This window comes from Pinus tabuliformis, chromosome X (assembly GCF_031772625.1).
Source record: "Pinus tabuliformis cultivar Carrire ecotype Pingquan chromosome X, CPIR1, whole genome shotgun sequence".
Taxonomy (NCBI): Eukaryota; Viridiplantae; Streptophyta; class Pinopsida; order Pinales; family Pinaceae; genus Pinus; species Pinus tabuliformis.
In genome coordinates, this window is record NC_142308.1 from 961563537 (window position 1) to 961573959 (window position 10423).

The window sequence follows — 10423 nt, forward strand, 5'->3', positions numbered from 1 at the left end:
CTTCAAGTGGTAAATGGCTAAGTAGTAGTATAAGAAAAGAAAATTTTGCAGATATGTATAGGAGATACCATAGAAAAAAAAAACTTATGGCATGTCTAGCTAAGTTTTTGTGCAAGACTATATTTTATTGTAGCTGGTATGGTTTCCAATCTAGCAGACCAGAAGGTTATGATGTATTATACTGTTCTATAGTAATATAAGGTTTTCTATTGACTTACAAAAAAAAACATTATATTATAATATTATTTTTAATATTATATAGTATTATATAATAGAGCAGTCTAACAATTATACGCTTTTACCTGTGTTGAAATTCAGAAATAAAAAAATGTTGTGATATTGTGTATTTTTTTTATTTAAAACGAATTTTTAAATTCATATATGTATTCAATGTACTCAAAAACCATTGGGGCACTTGGAATGTGCGGATCACATAGTTGAAAATTACCTTTATAAGAAATTCCTACTAGATTTTAGACAAAATCGACCAGAAATATTGTTGGGAATGATAAAAAATGTTTCGTATGTGTTATATCATATTGAGAATTATTGAAAATATAATATGAAGAAATAAGGATTTTACAAAAATTAAAAAAAAAAGATTTAGAAATCCATCAAAGTTTCAAAATTAGATAAAAAGCAAGATACCAAAAATTATTGTAATTTGACTAAATCAAAGAGATAAAGGAATATATAAGGTCCCATCTCAAGTGTAGATGACATTAACATTAATATTTTGTTTTTCACTAAAATAAATGCATATATTTCAGTGTAGAAGTTGATATCTAATCTTATTTGATTGATTTCACTTGATGCATTGATTTCAGTGTATGCACAGGTAATTATAGACAACATTGATTTATTTGTTACAATAATCATCAACATATATCAAAATTAAATAGAAATGAACAACAAAGTGCTTAGATACATCTTAATCATCATCCTAAATCCATATTAAATATAAATGAACAACAAAGAGAAAGTCAATGGAGAAAGACACAAAAAATGACAACTGAGGATGTATTGATTTCAATGTATATGTTGATTTCTAATCCTAATTGATTGTTTGCACTAGATGCATTGATTTTAGTGTAGATGTTAATATTCAATCTAATGTAAATAGATGGAATATGTGCATTGCTTCAAAATAATGATATTAAAATGAAAATTGATTCTAGTGTATGTACGAAGTAATTATTGACAATATTCATCGTTTTCCATGTTATAGTGACCATCAACCTAGATCAATATTAAATAGAAATGAAAAACAAAGATCCTAGATCTATCTTAATCATCAACCTAGATCCATCATAATTAGAAATGAACAAAAAATAGCAAGTGTATGGAGAAATGCACAAAAAATGGCAATTGAGGATGCATTGATTTCAATGTAGATGTTGATTTATAATCTTATTTGATTGTTTTCACTAGATGCATTGATTTTAATGTAGATGTTAATATATGATCTGACATAAATAGATGGGATATGTATATTAATTTCAAATTAATTAGGTGAAAAATGCGAATTGATTTCAGTGTATGCACAAAGTAATTATTGATGATTTATGTATTACAGTGATCATCATCCTAGTAAGGCTCCTTAAGAAATATTAAAGTGTGAGGAAGGACCTATGGTGCCTATCTATTTGAGCTTTAATATAATATTAAGTTTAATATAATATAATATAATATAATATAATAAAATATAATATAATATAATATAATATAATATTATAACATAATATTATAATATAATATTATAACATAATATTATAATATTTAAAAATAAAATATTATATAATATTTAAAATAATACTATAATGTTATGTTTAATATTATACAATATCATATAATGGAGTAGCCTAACCTTTAGATGCTTTTACCTTTTTTTGTTTGAATCCAACAACAACAACAAATTGTGATATTGCGTATTTTTGTTGTTTATAATGTGTTTTAGAATGGATAAATGGGTTTAGCATTTTCAAAAACCATTAGGAAACTTGAAATGTACAAGTCAAAGAGATAAAATTTACCATTCCAAGAAATCCCTATCGGATTTTAGGGAAAAAATAAAAATAAAAATGAAAATAAATTGACTAGAAAATATTGTCGGAAAAGATCAAAAACACCTCACAGATAGACTATGTGTTATATAATATCAAAAATTGTTAACCATAGAGGAAGAGGAATTAAGGATTTACAAAATGTAAAAGAAGTTGGATTTAGAAAGCCATCAATGTTTCAAACTTGTATAAAAAATAAGATACCATAATTGATTGAAATTTCACTACATTAAAGGAATAAAGGCATATGTAAGGTCCTAACTCAAGTTTAGATTACTTTGACATTAAGTGTTTTATTTTTCTACTGAAAAAAAATGCATTTATTTTAGTGTAAATGTTGATTTCTAATGATATTTAATTGATTACAGAATGCATTGATTTCAGTGTAGATGTTACTTTCTAATCCTCTTTGGTTGATTACTTTATGCATTGATTTCAATGTGGATGTTTGATGAGTGCCAGTATTGCAGCAAGGATGCTGCAACTCCTGGGCTACCAACGTTACTTATCAACCCAAGGTTCATACAAACTTGGAGGTGACAGTGCTATATGCACAAGTAGAAGTGAAGGTCTTGCCTGTTGTCACTTGTTCATCTGGCAAGAGACCCCAGGGGTTCCAAGCCAAACCTCTATAGAGTTAGAAGAAGCTTGATTCTTTGATAGAAGAAGAGAAAATATATTCTAAGAGAGCTACTCTACTGCAGTAATGAAGAAAACAACATGTAATGCTAAATCACACCATATCCTAATTAACCATTTAAACAACTAAATTAAGTAGAATTGCTAAATCAGAACTAACCTAATGCTACTATCTAAGTTGCAGAAGTAAAGAGCATCAAACCATACTAAAGTGTAAGCAAGGAAACTAAACTAAATCTATTTCCACTTTCTTTTGGTTTTTTGGTGTTTGCGATGATTGGACAGTATTGAATGACCAAGTCAAAGCTCGGGAATGGCAGTGTTTTAAGGATATGCAGAACAAGGTTCGGGAAGGAGTCAAGTGGAAAAGCAGTCGGAGGATGAAATCAGTGAAAGGAGGACGTAACAAAGCAGAAGTGCATAGGAACTGTTGGATCGATCAAGAATAGTATTAAGGGGAGATGAGCGGCGGAGATCTTATTGCAGAATATTATGTGAATAGATGGATGAATAAGACTAACGGAAGATGAATGGTGGAGATCCTATTGCGGGAGATTGAGTCAATAGATGGATGGACAGGAATATTCAGAAGATGAGCGGCAAAGATCTTATCACGAGCGATTTAGTGAATAGATGAACGAATAGGACTAACAGAAGATGAGCAACGGAGATCTTATCGCGTAGGTTAAGTGAATTGATGGATGAACAGGGTTAAACAGGAGATTGAGTGGTGAAGATCTGATCGCGAGGTTTAAGTGAATCGATGAGCAAACAAGATTAAGTCATGTGGAGATAGAAGGAAAGAAAACATGTGGAATGATGGAACAGGTTTTCGTAGGTAGTAAGCAGTTTCTCGCGTGCCCTCAAGGCTGTAAGCGGAATTCCAAAATTTTGCGCGGTTAGCCTAACTGGGTGACACGTAGCACGGGAAAACCACTTTTCTCGCATGCTCTCGTGCGGATATCAGCCGTTCAAGAATCCACATGAGATTGCACGATAGCCGTTGGATCAGGTGGGGTTGATCTACGGTGGATATCAGCCAAGCTGGTTTGCGATCGGGTGATGCGATAGCCTTTGGATCGAGGACGCGATAGATCAACGATGGAGATTTGGAGCACATAAAGTAGGTGGAGGAATTCATGATAGCCAGTGGATCAAGCTAGGCAGATCGAGGTGGAGATCTAGAGTGCATAAAGTAAAGCATTAAAATGAATCGGATGGTGATTTGTCAGGTTTGCTATGGATCGAATGGTAAGGAGATCTACAAGTATAATCCGCTTAAGACGTGGTTTATTGGTTCGTGCTTAAGTATTTCGTGCTAAAGGAGATGAGAATATGAGTGAGATCTATTAAGGAAGGAGAGTGATTGAAGACGATAATGATGAAATGAACCAAATACTAAATCAAGACAACAAACTTTAAATCTCACGTGATAACTAGAAGTCTGAAACACAACCAATCTACTCTACTCTGTTTTAATGAAAATGCAGCCACTTAAGCAAATGAACGATTAAACCATGGATCTATGCTAGCATACATGTACAGTAAAGAGGAGCCTTAGCTTCTAGGGTTGGTCCCTAACCTAAGAGCTTCATCCCTCTGAGTTAACTCAATGCTGGCTTAGAACAAAACTCATTCTTATTGTCAAAAACAATGGATTACATCAAAAACTATCACAGGTCTTGCAGCTTGAAAATATAGTAAAGTTCTACAATCAAAAGTCCCAATAAAAAACCAAATCCTACTGAGGTCCTAGGCCTCTCTACTTATACTTCTGAAGTCTCCAATGACTTCCTTAAAATTAGGGAGGCTCGGCTCCCAAACTAGAGATAAACTGGTGCTTTGACTTCCACTTGCTCAGTTGCCTTCTAGTCCTCATGATTTGGCTGGCTGCACTCTGAGCTAATGGAGGAATATTCGAATGGAGGGGTAGTAAATGAGGAGGATTTCCCTCCTATAAATCCTCTCCCTTGTCCCATTCAAGTTTTGACTAAGATCTTTGCCAAAATGCCTTGTTTTTATCCTTTAATCCTACATTACATGCACATTAGACCACAAAGCAAAATATCCAACTCTAACTCATACCATAAACAAAATATGATCAAAAGTATGCAATAAGTTGTGAGAATAGTTGGTTTGACTAAGCTATGAGGTGAATTAAGGCCCATATAATTACCCAATGATGAGGCTCATCATCACCCCCTATTGAAAGTGTTGCTCATCCTTTGAGCAACTTAGTCAATGTCCATGTCCTTCATGGCTCTGGTAGCCTCTCTAACATCCCATGCCTCTGTTTTGGTCTCTTCTTCTTGTGCATAGAAGCCTGCTTTCCTTTCTACTTCTTCCCACTGCCTCTTTTTCTCTTCTTCTTTTCTCCCTTCTAGCATCCCTAGTAGTAGTGGTGGACTGAGTTTTAGGCCTATCCAATTGAACTTCAACCTTTTCATTGATTTCTTATACATAGGTGTCCTGTTGAGTGCCTCTCTCAACCTTTGAGGGGAATGATATTCTCTAATCTTGAAGCTGTGTGGCAGTGTGTTCCAAATCCTTGATCTGGCATGTATACTATCATCTCCTAGTAGCCTAAACATATCCTCAAAATGTGAAATTGCTTGATCTTGGGCAACAAGATATCTAGGTGCCAACTGAGGATCATTTTCAATTAGATTATGGGTGTTGATTAGGGCCTTGGGATTTGATTGTTCATCTCTGATGAAAAGAGGTTCATTCTGCTCTCTGGCCAATATTATTTTCATCTCTGCAGCCCTTGACTCCTCATGGTTCATCCATGATGCCAAAGCCATTAATTGCATATCTCTTAGCTTGACATTAGGATACCAAACATTCTTGTTTGTGAGGGCCTTGTTGTGCAAGTAAAATTTAGCCATTTTGGCCCTATCCTCTAGTGTAATTTCATCACAAAGGTCAATAAACTACCTATAGTCCTAAAATGGCATGGTGCCCCTTTGTGCTAGTGTTTTAATTTGAAATTTCAGCCATTGTTCTCTGAGGTAAAGAGTATAGGATTTAGCTGGCATCCTACAGTGGATGGCCTCCAAGGAGAGGCTAACCATACATGCTAGTTGGTTTTCCCTTTCCTGTAGTTGTCCTCTCAGCCATGCATTTTCCTTCTTAAGTTGATCTCTCATTATTGCTTCTCTGTCCCTTAAGCCACTTAGCTCTTTGTTTTTCCTATCTTCTTCCTCTTGCTATTCTTTCTCATCTCCATCAGTTTCTTCCTTCATTTCCTCCTCCGTTTTAGCATCATCCTTCTCCTCCCCATCTAGCTCTGTATCTTCTTCTTCTTTTTTTCCTCCTCCTCACTGATAGAAGGACTAACATCATAGGTGAGGGTTTTGATGTCATCCTCTACTGGTAAGTCTCTGAAGACTAATCATGTTATAAGGATCCTGAGGTTTTGGAGGGCATCCTCAATGAGGATTTTGATCAACCCATGGTGAGCCAATTGTTGGGAATTCCCTTCCTTTACTTTGCTGCTGGAGTCTATGAGTGATTGCATCAAGAAGTAGGGTATGTTGAGTCTTTGGTGAATAGGTGTTTCTACCCCAAATCTTAATTCTTCAAGCATTCAAAAATGGTAGCCATAAACAACACTGTGTCTACCCTCACATGAGATATATTTGATGAGTTGGTAAACTACCTCACTCCATGGGTATGGCAGACTATCCCTCCTTACTCCATTTTTATCCTTTGTGGGTTCTTCACCTTCTAAAACAAATTTCCTTTTTGCCACCTAATTGTCTGTTTTTTCTTCTTTTCTCCATGGAATTCCTAGGGGAAGTGTTGTGACCCTACTGATGAGCTCTAGGGTGAGATCTATACTAAGCCCTCTAACTATAATGGTGTCATGGATTCTACTATGTGGAGTGAGGGAACGAAGAAAATTCTTGAGCCACCTCATCATCATACCCTATGAATTTTTCGAAATACCCCATCCATTGGTGTCTTATAAAGATTTCAAGCACCTGGGGGTGTTGTTGTATCCTCACAGTGTTTGTGGGTCCTCTCCTATCAAACCCTCCTGTCATCTTGCTTGTGAGTCTTGAGGAGGAAATGAGAGGTTTGACACAAGAATTTTAAATTCATGAGAAAACAGAGTTTCCTGTGTATGTAATTCACCTCCCATAGTTGTTATATCCACTAGATTTTAGAGAATTTCTAGTTCATTTTCTTGTAAATGGGGATGGATTTTTAGATCCTACCTCTTTAGAATGGTGGTAGTGGACAGTTCTTGTGATATTCCCTCTTGAACTCTTCTCTACCTATCATGTATAATGCCTCTATGTATCCTATATACTGCTCTTGTAGGTTGTTCCTATAGGAATTCTTGTGCATGCTCATGTAGAAATTATCTTGCAGAATGATGGATCCTTGCTTCCAGTGGGTGGCTAGAGTTATAAGAGCGACTTGAGTGAGGGAGTTTCAAGGAGTTGGAATTCATGAATGCGTGAAAATGATGTTTTGTTTCGCTTTATGGCTTTTTGGGGTGAGGTTCCTCGTAATCAACTCCCACCTCGTAGATCCGTAGTCAACCACTTCTTGTCCTACTCCTCCTTTTGTCTTTGAGTTGATTACAGCCATGTGTGAGAGGACACACGGTTTTGTACGTGATGACTGAATGAAGGTGGCCAAGTTAACTGGCCACCTTTTCACTTATAAACCAACTACCTCACGATTCTTCCAACTTTTGATCAAATGATGCATATGGGTGAGTGAGCAGGATACTTACCTATGGTCTCAATCCCACGCTGTAGTTGTCAAGTATCAGAGGTGCTACGTTGTTTATTTACTACATGGTCATTCTTCTTCTTCCTCTGCTATCTGTGGCTGAAGTCTATTGTCTGCTGTTTGGATCATTTTAGTGAAGACCTGTAGCTGATGATTGGTATTCTGTGGGATAGGTTGCTTACAAGAATAGAGGGGATCATGTAGAAAACATGGTATTCGCCTAAATTGAAGCAATGGGGTGGAAAACGATAGAAATGATGGAGTGATGCATTGTAAGGAGTGGAGGAGATGGATATCTATGAGGCAGGGTGCTCTTTAGATCCTCTTTTTTCTCCTTGACTGTCTTTCTCGTCCACCTGCAAATAACAATTACATCTTTTATCTCTTTTTTCTTATTTTTTCTTTTTTGGAAAAACACCTAGGCTGCCTCAGAGCTGCCTCAGAGAGGTTTTCACCCTAGATGTTTGCCCTGGGCACCTCAAGGGAGGTTTTCACCCAGGGATCTTCTTATTTTTTCTATTTTTTTCTCATCCTTAGGTCGCCTCATGAGGTTTTCAACCCAAAGATGGGACTCAGGCACCTCATGGAGGTTTTCACCTAAATCCTTATTCTTTTCTTTTTTCTTTTTCAGTGCCTTGATGAGGGAGGAGCTAGAACTTGCTCCACCATCATCACTATCTTATTGATATTGTCAATGAACTCTTGTTTTGATAAAGGCCTCTTGTACATTTTTAATCGATGTCCATTAACAAGCAATGGAATGGCTTCTTCATCTATAGTTCTAATTTGCACTGAACCATTATCATGGCATCTTTCTCCCACGTAAGGTCCAAGCCATCTTTTCCTTGGCTTGCCCTTGAAGTCTTTATACCTAGAATCATATAACAATGCCCAATCGCCCTCTTGAAATTACTTCTCCATAATATGTTTATCATGCCAGATCTTCCTTTGAAGATGAACTATCTTTGTATGTAGGAGGGCCTGCATTTTGAATTCATCCAAGCCATTCAAATGGAACAATATTTCTTTCTGTGCATGACAGAGATCCAAATCTAGTTGGGTTTCCATCCTCAATGTGCTATATTCAAACTCAATGGACAACAAATCCTTTTTCCCATAGACCAACTCATAGGGTGTAAATCTAGTGGTGGTCTTCCATGTTGTATTATAGGCACAGGTGGCCTCGACTAGTCTCTCTACCCAATCCTTCCTGCTGTTGCTTACTACCTTGGTTAGGATGCTCTCCAGTGCCCTGTTGGTCACCTCCACTTGCCCATTAGCTTGTGGATGATAAGGAGTGGAGGTCGTATGCTTGATTTTGTGATTTCTGAGTAGTTATTCAATCATGTTGGAGGTAAACTAGCTTCCTTGGTCTGTGACTAGCTCTCTAGGGTACCTAAATTTTTAGAATACATACTCCCTTAGGAACTCAACCAACTTCTCTTCTGTTGTTGCCTTAATTGCCTTGGTTTCAACCCAATTAGTCAAATAACCAGTGCACACAATAATTTACTATTTTTGCTTTGAAGGAGGGTTGATAAGCCTAATGAAGTCCATTCCCCACTTGTCAAATGTCTCAAAAGTCACTTGAGGTTGTAGGGGCATTTCATCTCTTGGAGTAGGCTTTCCCATCCTATGGAACTAATCACACTGAATAATGTACTTTTTCACATCTTGATGAAGAGTGGGCCAATAATAGCCTACTTGTAACACTTTAAATGTTGTCCTGTTTGCTGCAAAGTGACCTCCACAAGGCCCATCATGACAGATTAGAAGGATGTCAAAAACTTCCTCTTCCCTTACACACCTTCTGAAGATTTGATTTGGGCCAAGTTTGAAAAGATTGCCCACAATCCAGGTGAAGGGGGTGCTTTTCATGACTATCTTGCTCTTTTCTTTGGAGGGCAATTTTGGTGGGAATTGTGCTGATACCAAATAGTTTGCTATATCAGCAAACCATGAGGAGATAACTGAAATAGCAAACAAATGCTCATCTGGTAACTAGTCATCCAACATTCCTTGTCCACCTGCAGGCGGATTCATCCTAGATAGAATGTCTGCAACAACATTTTCCTTACTAGGCTTATCAACAATAGTTAGATCAAACTGCTGTAATAAAAGCGACCATCTTATAATTCTAGCATTCACGTCTGGTTTGTTCATTAAATATTTGATTACAACATGGTCAGTATGCACAAATGTTTGGTAGCCTGTAATGTAATGCCTAAATTTGTTCAATGAATGCACAACAACCAAGAGTTCCTTTTTGGTCACAATATAACTTAGCTTAGCCTTTGACAGGTTCTTACTGATAAAATACATGGCATAGGGAAATTTATCCTCTACCTGACCTAAGGCTGCTCCTATGGCTTTGTGTGAGGCATCAACATGAATATGAAAAGGCAGGGCCTAGTTTGGTGCAGTGGTCAATTTACCCTTTAAAATGTCTAAGGCCTCTTGATAGCCTTTTGACCATATAAACTCATTTTCTTTGGCCAACAACCGAAATAAAGGAAAGGCCAACTTGCTGAAGTCCTTTATGAACCTTCGGTAGTATCCAGCTAACCCCAAGAAACTCCTGACATCCCTCTGCTTTTGAGGAGGTGGGACCCTTTGGATGAATTCTATTTTGTTTGGGTCCACCTGTAGTCCTTGCTGGGATATTGAATGACCTAGCATGGTCCCTTCAGTCATTAAGAATTCACATTTTTCTGGACTGAGAGACAGGTACATTTGAATGCATTTGTGCAATACTTTACCTAGGTTAGTGAGGGCTTCTTGAAAATCACAGCCATAAGGTGTAAAATCATCCATATAGATTTCTACTGCATCATGTACTAATTCAGAAAAAATACTCAAGACTGCTCTCTGGAAAGTGGCAGGAGCATTGCATAGGCCAAAAGGAAGGACCCTATAGGCAAAAGTACCCCAAGCATAGGTGAAGGTGGTCTTATCCTGGTCTTCTGGGAATA